Here is an 18,449-nt window from a genome sequence, read left to right on the forward strand (position 1 = left end):
GGTATCTCATTCATCAACTAGTAGAGCTTCTGATTCAGAGTAGGTGTCTGATAAAAACCAATTAAAGAGCAAATGAATCTTAGATAGAAACTGGACATGAAAGACACATTTTTTGAATGTTGGGAGGTTCGTGTTGAAACCTTAAAATGGGAAAGCTGAGTATTGCTGGGTATTCAACGATGAAGCATGAAGCTCTGACCAACAGCTGGACCTGAGGCCTGGCCCTTTCACCCCACATTTGCTGATGGGGCTGTTTCAAAGTCAGATTTAGTAGCGGCTCTCCCCTGTGATGGTTCTGTTCAAACTTTCATCTTTAGAGGAAATACACAAGGACAAAACAAAAATACATTACTTGTGGAAGAAAACAGTGCACCAGTCAGCAGAACGACTGCAGTTACAAGACACATTCAAAGGAAAAATTAATTCCTTGGAAAAGAGCTTTCTATTTTAAGAGGATGAAAAAAAGAAGAGATGTCCTCAAGTGATACATAATGAAGACACTTCCCAGGCTCCTCCAAGGCTGTGGCTTTTCAGATGTAAACATGAAACAAAACCCATCACCAAGGGTGGCATCCAGGCCACATTCCGGTTGCTTATTTTGTTCTGCGGTCAGTCTCTGCTGAACACGGCAGTTTAAACTCCAGCCACAGAGCTGCCGGCTGCCCTGGTCTCTAACATGCCTTGGACTGTCCTCGATGACCCTAACTTGGGTCGTAGTCCTCCCAGGGCACATTGCTTTTTTCCAGGCAACCTGAGTTTAGGGGTAACACACACATAGTGGTCCTGAAGATGCCACTTTGCCAGGATTTGCTACGTGAAGTCAAGGGACCTCTAAGACCAATTCCAGGGCACCTCAGAGCTAACAAGCCAGTGGTCCCAAGCATGCATTTGAGGCTGCTTCTTAAGAGCTAATAAGACCCAACTGTTAGGTTTTCAGGAATTTGAGGAGTGGGGGGACACCTCATTAGTAGCTTGAAATTAGCCAGATGGGAATGTCTACACCACAGTGTGGAACCCTATACCAAGGTCACGGGTGTAAAGCCTTGTATCAAGGCCACAGATGTGGAGCCCTGTACCAAGGTCAACTCTGGACTGAGCCCCATAGCAACTGTTGCCATGAATCCCTCCCCGTCTAAATCAGTCAGCTCCCTGATTCCATCTTAGATAAAAATACCCATCTTATTACCCACCTATAGCATCCTAACCAGTCACCTAATGCCACCCTTCCAGCAGGAATTTTGTCTTGAGGCTGTAAAAATTGGTTACCAACCCATAAAAGTCGTTGGCTCTCACTTGAGCCAGCCCACTGTACTAACAGTGTCTCTCACTCTAATAAACTCTATTCTGAAATACTCTGTCTGGAAATTCTTTTCCAACCCACTCACAGACCATGATGCACAGAACTGACAAACACCATAAAGACACTCAGGGCACATGCCCCTTGAAAGTCAGGTGTTCAACATTTACTCTATCACATTACCTGTGAAATAATACAGACCCAGCTCTCCAGTCAGAGAAGGCAATGGCACCCCACTCCAGTACTCTTGCCTGGAAAATCCCATGGATGGAGGAGCCTGGAAGGCTGCGGTCCATGGGGTCGCTGAGGGTTGGACACAACCGAGCAACTTCACTTTCACTTTTCACTTTCATGAATTGGAGAAGGAAATGGCAACCCACTCCAGTGTTCTTGCCTGGAGAATCCCAGGGACAGGGCAGCCTGATGGGCTGCCATCTATGGGGTCGCACAGAGTCGGACACCACTGAAGCGACTTAGCGGCAGCAGCTCTCCAGTGGCAGAAATTCATGGGGAGAAATTTTTAATGTCCTTTCTTCTGGCTCTGCCAACTCAAAGAAGAGAATCAGTCTTCCCAAGTATGTAAAGTGGTACCCTAACTTGAAATGCTCAGTTTAAGAAACAATTAGACTATATAGCCTGAGAAAATGGCTTGTTTTCATGTCAAGTTGGCTCAAGAAGTTTCTGAAGATTAATTTACAATAAATTGCCTTATAGAGTTAAAACAGCTTCCAAAATGTTATGGGGCCATTTAAAAAACTGGGGGAGTCAGCCAGTAAATTAAAGTGTAGCTCTATAAAGGAAGAAAAAGATTAATCTCAAAAATAATGCAGGCCCAGCTGGAGGAATCAGTCTCTATTTTAGTGGAATGGTAGACAGCGATCCTTAGCTAATCTCAGGATTTTTTCCCCCCTGAAATAATGGCTGACCATTGGCTCTGTTGTTTTTGGCCAGATTTTCTACCCAAACAAGAATTTTGCAGCTGCAATGACCTAACTTGGGAAACAATTTGATAACATTTTCTAGAAAACACACAACATTTGTTTTACTCTTTCTGAAGACCAACAGAGGGACTGAGAAGACAGCATAGTATTTTGCCTTGAAACAAAGAAAAACGTTAATAAGATCAGTGGCTGGAAGAATATTTCAGTTCAAATAAAGGTCATCCGAAGCCTGTGAAACGCTGTCTTTCAAACCAGTAATGAACATGCCTCACACAACCAGCTAACATCCTGGGTCCTTTCAACTGGTTATTAGGGCGTAAATGGAAACCCTTATCATATGATAAATTGTAAGCTTGGTAGCTAGCTTCGACAAAAACAGCAGGAATGGTGATTCGCTAAAAAAACAGACTTATGTTTTAGAAAAACCAGGAGAAAAGTTATTGTTGTGGTTGGGGAAAAAAAAAAAAAGGCAGCTTGCAGTGACTCAGATTTCAGTTGGATGGTAAGAGAGTGTAAAAACAAAAACTGTATCAGCTCATCTCTCAGCAAAATGCCCTCCCAAAGCTGATTGAATACTCACGTGCTTCATCCCTAAGCTGGAGATGATATTAGCTCCCAAAAGATGTTGTTAGGGTTAAGTGATGTGCTTACAATTGTTGTTACTGTTTAGTGGCTAGGTCATGCCCAACTCTTTGCAACCCACATGGACTGCAGCCTGCCAGGCTTCTCTGTTCATGGGATTCCCCAGGCAAGAATACTGGAGTGGGTTGCCATTTCCTCCTCCAGGAGATCTTCCCAACCCAGGGATCGAACCTGTATCTCCTGTATTGCAGGTAGATTCTTTACCACTGACCCACTAGGGAAGCCCTTTTGTGCTTACAATGGTAAGTTCTTAATAAATATCAGCCATTATTGTTTGCATGTAGCTGACTTACTTTAAGCATTTGTCTTGGCTTGGAGTCCCCCAAAAGCAGACCCTGAGGCAAGGATTCAAATACAAGTATCATTGTCATTCTGTATCTGCGGGCTCCACCAACCGCAAATTAAAAATATTTGGGGGAAAAATTAGAAGGAATTCCCTGGTGGTCCAAGTGGTTAAGATTTTGTGCTTTCACTATTGCGGGGGGCCGGCTCAATCCCTGCTTAGGGAACTAAGATCCTGTAAGCCTTGCCACATATATCATGAAAAATTATATATATTTATATAGAAAAATTTTATATACATATGAAAAAAATTCCAGAAAGTTCCAAAGAGCAAATCTTGAATTTGTCCACATTCAGGCAACTATTTACACAGCATTTATATTGCATTTACCACTATTTACATAGCATTCTATTAGCTATTATAAGTAATCTGGGTATGATAGAGAATGTAAGAGAGAATGTGCATAGCTTGTATGCAAATACGACACCATTTTATAGAGACTTGAGTGTTTGGGGAAGGGGGTCCTGGAACTGACCCCCCATGTATATTGACGGGTGACTGTAGTGTACTGGGTAGAGGGTCCTGAGGCACCAGTAGATGCTTCTGAAGAAGGGGGATAGAGAGAGAAGGCAGCAAGTTACGGGGATGTTCCCACAATGACCACAGAGGACAACTGGAGCTCAGTGTGACTATGTGCTCCAGGAGACTGAGCAGGACCCCCAGAAAGACACCCCACCGAGGGCTGAGGGGGCTGGGTTCTTACCCACCAACTCCCTATCTCTGGTTGAAGGCTGCTCCCAAAAGGGCAGCCTTCAGGTTTAGAGCAACAAGTTTAGGGACACGGCGAGGTGGCGGGGGAGGGGAGTGGGGGGGATGGGGGGGGTGGGCCTGGCAGAGCTTCTAGAATCTGCATCCTTGTTTTCTGATCATTAAATGAGCTGAAGTTCCTCTACATACTCAATGGGTCGACCCTATAGTCATAATAATGCAACAAAACAACTGTGTTCATTCTCTGCTGGTTTTAATAGAGATACTAAGATAGGAAATAAATTATGTAACTTAAAAACATGTATCCTGGAGAAGGAAATGGCAACCCACTCCAGTATTCCTGCCTGGAGAATCCCATGGATGGAGGAGCCTGATAGGCTACAGTGCATGGGGTCTCAAAGAGTAAGACACGACTGAGCGACTTCACTTTCACTTTCAAAAACATGTATAAGTTTCCATCAAGTCAATGCAGCATCTAGAATAATATGTGAAGTTTAAACTCCAACTCTGCTTTGAATTGCTTAACATTTCCTCAATACTTAGCACCTGAAGCTAGAAAGTGTGGCTAATATTTTTTCATATTGCTGTGGAATTGCTAAGTTTTCATGAAAAAGGAAAAAAAAAATCCCTCTTTCCCCCCCAAATCACCAAGCTTTAACAGATGCAATAACATGCTTTCCCAGTAACTGAAACCACTCAAGTTTTTAGGAAAAATAACATATTAAGTTCCCAGGACTTCCCTGGTGGTCTAGTGGTTAAGACTTTGCTTTCCAATGCAGGGGGTGAGGGTTCAATCCCTGTTCAGGGAGCTAGGATCCTACATGCCTCTGGGGGCCAAAAAAACCAAAACATAAAACAGAGGTAATTTTGCAACAAATTCAATAAAGACTTTAAAAATGGTCCACATCAAAAAATCTTAAAAAAAAAACCCACAAAACTTTCCCATGCATCCAGGAAAAGATTCAGATACTAGAGTGATATTAACACTTATGAACTCCATTCCTAAATTGAGAAATTTATGTTACATAATCTGATCATTTGTGTCTTTTCCATGTGAAAAGAGGAAAGTAGCTGACATTTCCAAAATAAATAACTGCCTCAGAGAAAAAGAATGAATGATTTGGCCACATAAAATATACTCCTTTGTGCTACAAAAAACCCAAAAAACACCCAAACAAAAAACCTAACGGCAACAACCCCAAAACAATGTTAGAGGCTAATCAAAAACAGGGGGAAAGTTTGCATAGTAGATAAATGACGAAGTATTATATAAAGATTACAAATCAATCGAAAAGGACAAGTATCTAATAGAAAAGTAGATGAAGATCAAAAGCAGTTGAGAATTTTTTCTGTTACAGAGTCTGACCATTTGTGATATTTTCGAATGAAAAGGAAAATCATATATAAATGGCCTAGGTTTCTAAAGGAAATAAGTATAGAGTTTGATATGGAATGTTAAAGTATAAGGAGGAAGGTGCATGGTCAAAAATATGAAAAGATGTTCAAGCTCGTTATTCATCAAATATTGCAAATTTAAAATGAGAAAGTGGCACCTCCCAACAAATTGGTGAAGGTTAGAAAGATCATTGAGACTTACCTAACACTGAAGTGGGGCCAGGGACCCAGACATCCTTACACTGTTCCTAGAACTGTAACATTTCTAGATGGCAAACTGACAACACGCTTCATATTTCTTTAGATGGCGCAGGAATTTCGACCGAGCAAATTCTACTCACAGGAATTCAGCCTAAGGAAATAATTGGACAAATGTCTGAACATATTCTCAACAGATGCTGTGTCAGTCAGGGCTTTCCAGAGAAACAGAACTAATATATATATATTTAGAGAGAGAGAGAGAGAGATGGATCTATTTTAAGGAACTGGTTTATGCCACTGTGAGGGCTGGAAGGCTGGCAATTCATCGAACAGTTGAAGTGCAGTCTTGAGTTTGAAATCCATCAAGGCAGGTCAGTAGGCTGGCAATTCAGGAAGGATTGCTACTGTTACAGCCTTGAGGCGAATTCCTTCTCCAGAAACCTCAGTTTTTGATGTTACAGCCTTTAGCTGATTGGATGAGGTCCATCCAAATCAGTAATCTGCTTTACTCAGAGCCAACTGATTACAAGTGTTAACCATATTATTTTATTATATGTTATATCTACAAAATACCTTCACATCTACACCTTGACGAGTATTGAACAAGCAACTGGGCACTGCAGCCGAGCCTCAGAGACACATAAAGTTAATCATAAACACTGGTCAAGACTGACTTCACAGATTAATAGGAGTCAACAAAAGACGCTCTTAGTCCAACACCCCATTTTCCCTTCTTGTGTCTCCTCACTAACATTTGGGTGTTGACCACATGCCCTTACTTTTTTTCTTTTTAATTTTTAATGGAATATAGTTGACTTACAATGTTGTGTTATTAATAGTTTCAGGCATACAGTACAGCAAATCAGTTATACATGTACATTTATCTACTCTTTTTTAGGTCATTACAGAGTATTGAGTAGAGTTCCCTGTGCTATACAGTAGGTCCTTATTAGTTATCTATTGTATATATAGTAGTGTGTATATGTCAATCCAATCTCCCAGTTTCTCTCTCCCCCCTTACCCCCTGGTAACCGTAAGTTTGTTTTCTACATCTGCAACTCTATTTCTGCTTTGTAGATAAATTCATTTGTACCCTTTTAATAGATTCCACAAAAAAGTGATATCACATGATATTTGTCTTTGTCTTCACTCAGTATGGCTGAGTAGTATTCCATTGTCTATATGTCCCACATCTTCTTTATCCATTCCTCTGTCCATGGACATTTAGGTTGCTTCCATGAACCACTCTTTCTTAGGTCCAAGATACCACGTGCTTCTGGATTTCCCATTTCTTTACTCCTTCTTAGCCTCTTGAAGATATCCTCTTCAAATTCACATCTTTGAATTATTGGGGGTCTTGCATCCGGATACATGGAACAGGCACCCAACAACAGCTTAACCAAATACAGTGGGGTGTAGAGGCAGGCAGTTTAGGGCTGGCTTGCTGCTGCTGCTAAGTCGCATCAGTCGTGTCTGACTCTGTGTGACCCCATAGACGGCAGCCCACCAGGCTCCGCTGTCCCTGGGATTCTCCAGGCAAGAACACGGGAGTGGGTTGCCATTTCCTTCTCCAATTCATGAAAGTGAAAAGTGAAAGTGAAGTCGCTCAGTCGTGTCCGACCCTTAGCAACCCCATGGACTGTAGCCTACCAGGCTCCTCCATCCACGGGATTTCCCAGGCAAGAGTGCTGGAGTGGGGTGCCATTGCCTTCTCCAGGGCTGGCTTGGTGGACCCCAATTCCTTCCCACTCTTATTCTGCTGACCTGGGTTTGTGGCTCTGGTGCCCATGCTCACAAGATACCTGCTGCCCTCTAGCAGTGTCTACGCCCACAGGGTCTATACCAGCAGTGTCTCCCCACCAACTCTTTGGAATCAGATTCATTTATTTATTCAACAGGTGTTCTTCACAACCTATGATGTGCCAACACTCTCCTGGCACTGAGATGACAGAAGTGAAAAAATATATAATGATCCTTGTTCTTGGGGAGCTTATATTCAAATGACGGAAACAGAAAGTAAAGAAGATAAACAGGTGAAACCTGCCCTGTGTCAGATGGTGGTGGGTAACATGGAGAAAAATAAAACTGGGAACTGCGCTTCTTGCTGTGCATTTTCACCTGTCACACACAGGTTTAGGGGTGGGGTGGACCCAACATTTTTCGGGGAACCTATTTAGCCATATTGGGTCTCTTTTAGCCTTGCTCAATGGCACCCCACTCCAGTACTCTTGCCTGGAAAATCCCATGGATGGAGGAGCCTAGAAGGCTGCAGTCCATGGGGTCGCTGAGGGTCGGACACAACTGAGCGACTTCACTTTCACTTTTCACTTTCATGAATTGGAGAAGGAAATGGCAACCCACTCCAGTGTTCTTGCCTGGAGAATCCCAGGGATGGGGGAGCCTGGTGGGCTGCCATCTATGGGGTTGCACAGAGTCAGACACAACTGAAGTGACTTAGCAGCTTAGCAGCTGAAGCCTTCAGTACTCTCTATTCTTTTTATATGTATATATTTTTATCTCTGAATTTATAAAAGTCCCCAAAGTGAGTAAAACCACTCCCAGTGACTGGTTCAGAAGGTGTGTTAAGAAATGGAGATGCTCAGAGCTCAACCTTATTGTTTAAGCAGCAAGACCCACCTCCCTACAATCCTCTGAAGGTTTTTACCTGAGTCCTTTCTGCCTCTCCAGAGCTCTTTCCCTTCACATGGACCTTGGACATAATTTCTTGGACGTGACTAGAGAGACTCCCAGGCAATTAGATCAGTATTAACCAGCTCTCACGGAGGTGTGCAGACATGCTTCTCTTACAGTTTCTCCCTATTTTAAAAAAGGAATATAAAATGTTTTTTCTGTAGAATTAAATAATATTAAAATGGAAAAAAAAAAACATTAAAAAGCAGAGGGGACAGGAAGGCTGGGGTGTGTGTGGTAACTTCAGACAGGGTAGTCAGGGAAGGCCTCGTGGAGGAGGTGACATCTTAGCTGAGAACTGAGAGAAGTGATAGGCAAGGATTGGGGTGTCTTCCCTGCACAGGGGTACTCGCTAATGATAGAATATGATGCTGGTCATGGCTTTGAAAAATCATAGGAATGCAAAGCTGTATCTATCGAAAGATCGGTTGTATGTGTGTGTGGTTGTGTGAGTGTACAAACTGGAATTCCAAACCAATGCGAGAGCTTCATCTTGGTAAGGGGCAAAGAACTGCAGGAGAGAGAAATTGAAATTTTCTGTGTGTTTTTTTTTTATTTTTAATGAGAGAAACTACTCCAGGTAATTTGTATAATTAATTTTTTTTTAATCACCTTCTAAAATGACTGGCTTAAGGCAATGGGGCAATGAGTGGGGAACATTTTGTTTCTAATACATTTTCAGAACTAAAAAAGTAAGCCTGCATTTTCAAACAACCAGGAAAAAAATGCAACAAGGTGATTTCTGACCTGTAATTATTTTTACTGTCCTTTGGCCCAGCCAGCAGATGACCAAGGGAAGCTCTTATCAGACTGCCTTCCTCCCACAATGTCTGGCTCTGAGCTGCCAGCATCACCATGGATAGCTACGGGCACTCCTGCCACAACCTCAAGGGTGGAAAGAGCTTCCCCCCAGCAGGTGACAACACGTACTAATATAAGATGATGGAGAAGCAAAGGGAGAAAGAATGCAATGGGCTGGGCCTCCGGAAGGCAAAGTCCCAGATCTTCAGCACCCATACCCAGCCCGGGGCTCATCTGCCTGATAACCTGGTTCTCACAGTTTCCCTCCCTCTGGGAAACTGGAGATAAGCTTCCTGGACACTGGGGCAAAGGGCAGTCGGATGCAGTGTTTGGCTGCCCTCTTGCCATGGTCCAGGCTGGTCAATGGCTTCCCTACCAGAGCACAGATAATGTCACTTTATCGTGTCTCTGCCCTCTGACCTCCCTTACAAACCGCTCCATGTTCTCTGTCCTGCAGGTCTGCATCAATCCCACCATGGTCTCCTCTTCCCAAGGAAGCCTTCGTGCTGACCTCACAGATGAACAGAGAAGTCTTTTCAGATCTGTGGCCTTGTCCCGGGTCCTTGGCTCAGGACCCTCACACGCTTGACAGTCATTAGTCCATTTTCTCTGAGGCATGGAAATGTAGCCTGAGCTTTTTCTCACTGTTTTTAATTTTGGCAGCACCACATGGCTTCACTTTATTTCTTCATGCTATGGTATGCTAAGTCACTTCAGTCGTGTCCAACTCTGTGCGACCCCATAGACGGCAGCCCACCAGGCTCCCCGTCCCTGGGATTCTCCAGGCAAGAACATAGCGCCTCCTTATTATGGATTTATGATGACTCCAGACTGTAAAGTGTGTGTGCATGTGGAAAGCCAGTCCTGAATAATACTGTTGTTCTTGTTTTTAGTCTCTAAATTGTGTCTGACTCTTTGTGACCCCATGGACTGCAGCCCACCAGGCTCCTCTGTCCATGGGATTTCCCAGGCAAGTATACTGGAGTGGGTTGCCATTTTCTTCTCCGGTATCTTCCCAACCCAGGGATCGAACCTGAGGCTCCTGCATGTCCTGCATTGCAGGCAGATTGTTTACCACTGAGCCACCAGAGAAGCCTCCCTGAAGGACGCTACTAGTAAGTAAAGCTGCTCTGTTAATAAACTTACTTTGGTCCCATAGGATAAAGCAGCTGAAAGGAAGATTTAAGCTACTTATTACCAGGTTTTGGTAAGCTGTGACATCAGTCTTTGCACTGGGCATGAATATTTGTATACTTTCTTTAGAAAATATGGAGAAGGGAATTACTACCCACTCCAGTGTTCTTGCCTGAAGAATCCCATGGACAGAGGAGCCTAGTGGGCTTCAGTCCACGGGATCGCACAGAGTCCGACACAACTGAGGGACTAACACTGTAGAAGATCAAATCAGCTGATGGAAGTTACATAATGCTGACTTTGTTTTACGAGAAATGAAAATCCTACTCAGGAGTCCAACCATTATTTATGGCTCAGACTTTCTAAGTTTTCCCTGAAACAAGTTGGCATTCTGGATTCCCAACATTCTTCCCAGAATGCTTCGTTGCTTCTACACTGAGAGATGGAGGAATTTTTACTCAGGAAGGAAAATATTTTTCTTTTCTGAGAGGAAAATATTTCCAACTGTACCCGCATCAATTTTTATGGTTGGTAAAGTATTTTCATTATATTAGTCAGAAACAGTCAGGCCTAAAGTACAAAACCAAAGGTATCTGAAATGGCTTCTTAGTCAGGAAGGTCTCGCAACAGCTCAGTTTTTAGACTCAGGGAAAACACACGAAGTCGTGGCTGGCCAGGAAGGCCACCTCACAAGAGGGCTGACTTTTTTTCTCTGAAAGCTTGGAAGTGGAGTCCCAGTTTATTTGTTGACTACACTGTTCTTGTTTCTTGTAACCATAGAGTCTGGTTTGGTTGAGTGTTTCTTCTGTCAAGGCTCCTGCCGAGCCAATATTTATCATTTTAGAAATTTCCGTGAGTCATAAAATAAACCCGAACTCTGCTGTACCTTCTATGGGTACTTCTTTGCTAGAATTATTTAAAATATAAGGAAAAAAAAATTCTGGAATCCAACAGCATTTACCAGCCCACATACACACTTTCTTCTGCATTGCAGGTCCTTCTCTGAGACGTCAAAGCCATTAAAGGTGTGCGGCCTGCTGCCTGGACCCTTCCTGCTCACCAGTTCAGAGCCCTGGCTGGGGGGTGCGGGGGGAGATGGGCGGGAGGGAAGGGGGGCAGGCTGGGGCTGGGAAACAGAGGAAGCTGAAGTTTGAAGCCAGGAAGTGACTCACTGGCTCACAGCACGAGAAATACAAATGAGCAAGTGATTCCTTCCAGCTCCAGCATGGAAAACCTTGCCAGGGGACCACCTCTCAATGACTGAGCCTGAATTTACTGACCAAAAAAATAAAAATAAACAAATGACTGTATGATGTGACATGTCAGCCTCTCACTGACATGGATGAGTATGTGACATGAATGCTATTTTCTCCCTTTGTGCCAATCAGCTCCCTCCCCCTAGGTGTGGCTGCCTGAGAGAAGCCCGTGAGGCCACCACCTGGACAATTATAACAACTTGTTGATTTTGCTGTAAAAATAGGCCCTGTGTCAAGAGCCCAAGGCCCAGAGTTTCTCAACCAAAATTCAAGGGTCTGCCTTAGTAACACTAGAACAGGATATACTCTACAAATGGCTGATACTGCACCAGACGCTCAATAAATCTTCTGTTTAGTGCAGGCATCACATTTTTGAGCTAAAGAAATTAAACTAATCAATACCTTGTTTGCAGGTGAGGACAAGGAGGCCCGGAGAGGGGCACTGTGCAAGGGGTTACACAGCCAGTCACAGCTGGAGCTGGCGACAATGGTATCAAACACCGCATTGAGAGATTGATGGCAGAAATACCGGTGTCTTACAGCAAAAGACCCTCGAATGTCACATCACAACCACGGTTCCTCAGCTGTTTCCCGTATGGGAGCTGTCATAGAGCCTGCCGCAAGCTCCTCATTGGGCAGACCTGGGTATCTTTGGCTGAATTATCAGCTGGCATCCTTCTTCCCATCCCCAAAGGAAGGGAAAACTAGGAAGCACAGTAGAGCATCCCCTCGGGGTGGGGATGGGGGGGAATCAGATTTATATCTATCTAGGTATATTGGTCTGTGGAGTCTAACATTTTGGTAGAAAGGCTTTGTGTTCTTTCCTTCCAAACATCAATCTCTGAGCGTCCCCTCTGGACTCGTGTTCCCCAACCTCAGTAAGAAATCATGTTGGGAACAAATGCTTTCTTCGTCTCTCTCTGGATGCCTTGCTCATTAAGCTCCAGTAACATCTCCCTGCTATGATCTGCCCCATCAGTGGGAGTTTGAGAATTCCCAAGAGATCCTGGGCGGCATTTATCTTGGCATCGATCTGTTCGCACTCGTGATCTCCTTGTGGCAGGGCCCATGACTTATTCATCTTCTTGTTCCTGGTGGCAACACGGCCACAGCTGGCAAAGAGTAGGATCCCAGTTGTCAAATCTAACTGAAAAAATTGCAAAGTGGTATCCTGCTGTGAATGCAATGTTTTGCCTCCAAACACAAACTTTTATTTTTTAACACCTCTTTTTCATGAGAAATTCAGGTGGTGAAAACAGATGGGATGGTGCAAACATCCTTTCAAAAGGCCGGGCTGCTAGGACTCCTACTTGGTTGGTGTGCATTAGGCTGAACCATAAGAAAGTTCTGTTTTTGTAAGTCAGAGGTAGTTGAGTGTTGCCCATTTTCTTTGTTTAGGCTAACAGAAGTGAAAAGAATATAACTGCAGATACATTGCTTTTTACTTTTCACCAGACTCTTGAAGGGAATGTATAGGCCAAGAGGGATGAAAACTCACTGATCAGAATAATTGTGTGACATTCTACCCCATTTTCTCTAGTAGTACACTATCACCTGAAAAACACATGTCATAGGTGTTCAAATTTTATGTTATATAGCAGTATATGACTTAAGGATTAACAGAGAAATGGATAGTGTTACCATGTGGGACTATCCTGTTCCCATGAATACACAACAATATATTTAGCACTTTTCTAAAATAGGCCCTTGGGGCTGCCTGGACCCACAGAACTAGGCTACAGTAAAGGAATGCCCAGAATGCCATTTGCCTTGGTTTGTATACCCCCCACCCCCTGTGGTATTTAGGAAGCAGCAAAGGGTCCCCAGTTCTCTTGTTGGCACCACTGTGAGTGATGTCATGTGGCCTGATGATAATAAACAGACAACTTACTCCTCTGGGCTCCTAAAGACCATCTCCTCCCCTCACCACATCTGTAGAACAGGACTAACAATTGTTTCTACCTGTGCCCATCACCGCTGTCACCTCCCAATGTTCCCTTCTTCCTCTGGAAAGGAACTCCAGCTTCTTAGCCAAGCGCATTGCTGCTCAAAGAAAAGACCACACTTCCAGACTCCCTTGTAGCCATACAACTGAGTTCTCGTTGGTGAGATAAAAGGAGAACCCCACCTGGCACTTCTGGGAAGTTTCTTTAGAAGGCAGAGGTAGATGTCACATTTCTACTTCTGCCCTTAAGGACCCTGGAGGCTGCCACTCTGTCCTAACCACAAGTCAGAAGCTGAACAGACTACTCTCCTTGGATCCATAAGAGAGAAAACGGGGGCAAACCGCTGCCCCTCAAACTGGAGACAGACAGGAAAACACAGGGAGCTGTGGCTTCCAGATCAGAAACTCACAAGGGGAAACCGCCGTGGGAACCAGTGCTGGGTGGGAAGCTCTGAACTGTGATGGACACGTTGCTGGAGGCTCAGGGTGGACAAGTCTGACAGTGAAAAACTCCAGAGAGACTCAGTCGCAGGGGGACCCCCGCACCCTCTGTTTGCCTCCTGGAGCTCCACCAGATTCCCACAGTAAATGCCACAGAGAAATTCCCTCCTGCTTGCAGTTGGGGATGGGGAAAGGAGCCACTCTGAAATCCTTCAGAGCAGCAGTCCCCAACCTTTTGGGCACCAGGGACCAGTTTCATGGAAGGCAATTTTTTTCCATGGACTGGGGAGATTTGAGGATGCTTCAGCACACTACATTTATCGTGCACTTTATTTCTATTATTATTACATCAGCTCCACCTCACATCATCAGGCATTAGATCCCCAAGGTTGAAGCAGACCCTTGCTCCAGAGCATTTTCTTTTTCTTTTTTAAAACATTTATTTATTTGGCTGCATTGGGTCTTATTTGCAGCATGTAGCGCAGGGGCTTCTCTTTAGTTGCCTTGCGGCATGTGGGATTCCAGTTCCCTGACCAGGGATGGAATCCAAGTCCCCTGCACTGGAAGACAGATTTCTAACCAATGGACCACCATGGAAGTCCCACTTTGTTCTTCTTAACAAGGCCTGCCCTCAGGGTAAACTAGTTAACCAGACCCTAACCAATCAGGATTGTACTGAAGCCTAACTCCTCTGGGTTAGGGAAATACCTAACTGGACACAGTTGAGCTAGAGAACACAGCAACAAAATCCTCAAAACCAAAAAGGAAAAAGAACTAAGACTGAAAAATACAGAACAGATAATTCAAGGACAGAGGGACAACAGCAAAAGGTGACTTATAGGTAATGGGAAAACCAGAAGGAGAAGGAAAAGAGAAAGGAATAGAAGAAACAATAGAGACTGAGAATTTCCCCTAATTATTTTCACCAAACCACAGACCCAGAAAGCTAAGAAAACACCAAGTGGGATGAATAACAAAAAAACAAAACCAAAAACTTACATCTAGGTCTATCATTTTCAATTTACAGAATATCAAAGACCAAAAAAACAAAACAAAACAAAACACACTGAAAGAAGCAAGCAGGATAAATCTTATCTATAGAGGAAGAAAGATAAGAATTACTTTTTCCACAAAACTCATTCAAGCAAGAAGAGGGTAAAGGGAAATATGTAAAAGTGTTGAGAGAAAAAAACCCAACAACCTCAAATTCTGTACCTTGCAAAATTACCCTTCAAAAGGGAAAGAGAAGGGATTCCCTGGCAGTCCAGTGGTTGACTCTGCACTTTTTCACTGCTGAGGATCTGGGTTCAATCCCTGATTAGAGAACTAAGATCCTGCAAGCCATGAGACATAGCCAAAAAAGAAAAGAAAAAAGTGAAGGAGCAATAGACTTCCTCAGACTAACAGAAATTAAGAGAACCTGTTGCCAGTAGATCTGCCTTGAAAGAAATGTTACAAGAAATTCTTTAATGAGAAGGTATAGAATAGAGGTCAGGAACTTGGATCTATATGAAAAAAGAACATCAAAGAAGTGAAGGGAAAATAAAAGGTTTTATTTTTATTCTTAATTTGATCTAACGATTGCCTGAAATAATAGCAACAATGTATTCAATTAAACATGCTTTTGTATATATCATATGCATGCCTATCTGAGTATTTACAGATGAGATGAATCACAGGAATAATATAAGAGGCGAAGGGCAGCAGGATTGTTACTGCCAGGTGCTCAGTGTGGCTTTACTTGAAGCAGACCTCACTATGTGTCTTCTGAGGATGAGTACCATGTGAATCACCTGGGGCATATGAGACCCCACTTCTAAACACCTGAACTTACATTTTAACAATATCTTCAGGTGGTCTGGATGCTTATCAAGATTTGAGAAGTGATGAACTGTGGTACTCAAGAAGGATCCTATTTTTTTTTTTTTAATTTCAATCTTTTAACACCAAAAAATATTTTGTATGGGGGCATAGCCAATTAAGAATGTTGTGGCAGTTTCAGGCGAACAGTGAAGGGATTCCGCCATACATACACGTGTATCCTTTCTTCCCCAAACCCCCCACCCATCCACACAGGCACATCATCACACTGAGCAGAGTTCCCTGTGCTATACAGTAGGTCTTTGCTGGTTATCCATTTTAAATATAGCCGTATGTACATGACCTTCCCAAAGTCCCTAACTATCCCTTCCCCCTGGCAACCATAAGTTCATTTTCTAAGTTTGTGAGTCTCTTTCTGTTTTGTAAGTAAGTTCATTTGTATCACTTTTGAAGGACCCACTTTTGATCCCTTGGAAAGTGGTCAGAGATCTCCAGACTCCTGGAAACATTCCAGGATGAGACTGGCAGGCCTGTGATCATGACAGAGTAAGAAGAGTTCTGGAATGAGAAGTTTAGCTGGGAAGGAAATTGGGAAGATGTGGGAGACAGGACAGAAAAGGTAGGCTGAGGCCAGAGGCAGGAGGGCCAGACTGACCTGCTGAGATTTCTGGAGGAAGTCACAGAAAATTTTAAGCATTAAAGAAACAGGATCAAATTCTTATTTCTGGACCGATCTCTGGTGGCAGCGTGGAGGACAAAAGACATAAGAGAGGCCGGAGCAGGCCTAACTTGTGTCCTTAAATGAACACGATTCAGTTTAGGACTAGAAAGGAAGTCTTTGAGGACTCAGAGGTGGAGGGTGACTCCAAGTCCCAGGCCAACAGGGTTCCAGACACAGGTTCCAGTTGCCGGTAGATACAGGTGGGTTCTTTCCTCTCAAAGTGCTAATACCCAACAGCCACATCAGCATCACCCAAGAATCCTTAGAAATTCCTGGGTCTCACCTGAGATATACTATCAAGAAACTCTGGGGTAGGGCACACAAATCTGATTTTAAGTTCTCTTTCACGTTGAAAACCACTGCTCTAACCTGCCAAAAATTCTGCAGTAGCTGCTAAGGCTTAAAAATTGCCACTTTTAAAAACTTTTCCTTAAAAACAAAACAAAAAAACAGAACAGTAATGAGAAATGGGTTTCTATGCCGAATGGGCAGAATAAAAAGCCACATATAATCTAGACCTTATATAGTGCCCAGGAAAAACAAAAAGCGTATTGATTATCTCGTCCAAAAGCCTAACATTGGGAGAATTAAAACAGTTCTGGTAGAGGCCTGCTGGGACTTCTCTTGTGGCTCAATAATAAAGAATCTGCCTGCCAATGCAAGACGTGCGGGGGCCTCAGGTTTGATCCCTGGGTTGGTAACGACATGACTGAGCAACTAAGCATAGCGCAGCACATAGCTCCCCTGGTGGCTTAGATGGTGAAGAATACGCCTGCAACACAGGAGACCTGGATTCAATCCCTGGGTCAGGAAGATCCCCTGGAGATGGCAATGGCTACCCCTTCCAGTATTTTTGCCTGGAGAATCGCATGGATAGAAGAGGCTATTGGGCTACAGTCCATGGGGTCGCAAACAGTCGGTGGCGACTGAGAACAAAGCACATAGGATAGGCGCGTTATGCTCTGCTGCTGCTGCTGCTGCTAGTCGCTTCAGTCATGTCTGACTCTGTGCGACCCCATAGACGGCAGCCCACGAGGCTCCCCCGTCCCTGGGATTCTCCAGGCAAGAACACTGGAGTGGGTTGCCATTTCCTTCTCCAATGCATGAAAGTGAAAAGTGAAAGTGAAGTCGCTCAGTCGTGTCCGACTCTTAGCGACCTCATGGACTACAGCCCACCAGGCTCCTCCATCCATGGGATTCTCCAGGCAAGAGTACTGGAGTGGGGTGCCATTGCCTTCTCCAACGTTATGCTCTGGGGAGCCTAAATTAAGTAAAACGTCATCATGCCGGTTGTAAATTCTGTTTCCTTTATCCTCCACTGAAACGCCTCAGAAAAAAACGCTGGGATTCCTTCTGGCCCTCTGAAAAGTGTGTTTCTGATGCAACTGCCCATGAAACAAACGCAATCCCAAATTAAAAAACCCCCAAAGCCGGGCAGCGGGGCTGGCGCCACCCTCCCTAGGCGAGCAAGCCTTTTCCAGCCGCACCCTGCGGGCGGCAAGGCCTTCCTTCCCCGCGCTGTTCCCGAAGATAAATAAATCGCTCCTTGTTTTTTTTTTTTTCAGACCTGAAATTAGCGGTGACTCAGAGCACTCAGGGCTGCCACAGTCGCCTTGGGAAGGAGGAAAAATGCGCAGACTTTACCCCTCGCCCGAGGGCCTGACGTGCCGGGGCTGGGCCAATCACTGGAGGTTGGCGGGAATCGCACCAAAGTAGGTAAAAAAATGCGGGACGCGCCCCCCATGAGGCCGGCGCCGGACTCCAGCGGGCCCTCCCTGCGGTCTCCTCCACCGGGGGCCTCCCCCTCTGCCTTCCTCGGCCCTCAGGCCCCGCCCCTCGGCCCTCCTCGGCAACCACCCCCTCGATTCCGCCCCTCGCCGCGGCGCACACCTGGCCAGGTGGCTACTTCCTTGTAAGGACAACCGCAACGCAATAGGCGGGGCCCCCACGTGCCCCCGCCCCTCGCTCAAGCTCCGCCTCCTCGTCCGAGCTTGGGGAGGACCTCGTCCGCGCCCCTAATTGATGAGGGGTACTGGGTCCACCCCCCGGTCTCCGGAAGCTGAGGAGGACCCCGCCTGCCCGGAGTCAGAGGAGGCTGGGGGATGGAGGTGG

General features: G+C 44.7%; 1 long non-coding RNA gene across 1 annotated transcript; it reads right to left on the minus strand.

Annotated features, from left to right (window-relative positions):
- Nucleotides 1–12,294: 12,294 nt before the first annotated feature.
- Nucleotides 12,295–18,044, minus strand: LOC129625553 (uncharacterized). The gene is made up of 2 exons (XR_008701532.1): nt 17,905–18,044; nt 12,295–12,556 (listed from the first exon to the last, which is right to left on the minus strand). It is a non-coding gene; the product is annotated as an uncharacterized LOC129625553 (long non-coding RNA).
- Between the last annotated feature and the right edge of the window lie 405 nt (nt 18,045–18,449).

The sequence above is a fragment of the Bubalus kerabau genome, chromosome 13 (assembly GCF_029407905.1).
Source record: "Bubalus kerabau isolate K-KA32 ecotype Philippines breed swamp buffalo chromosome 13, PCC_UOA_SB_1v2, whole genome shotgun sequence".
NCBI classification, from domain to species: Eukaryota; Metazoa; Chordata; class Mammalia; order Artiodactyla; family Bovidae; genus Bubalus; species Bubalus kerabau.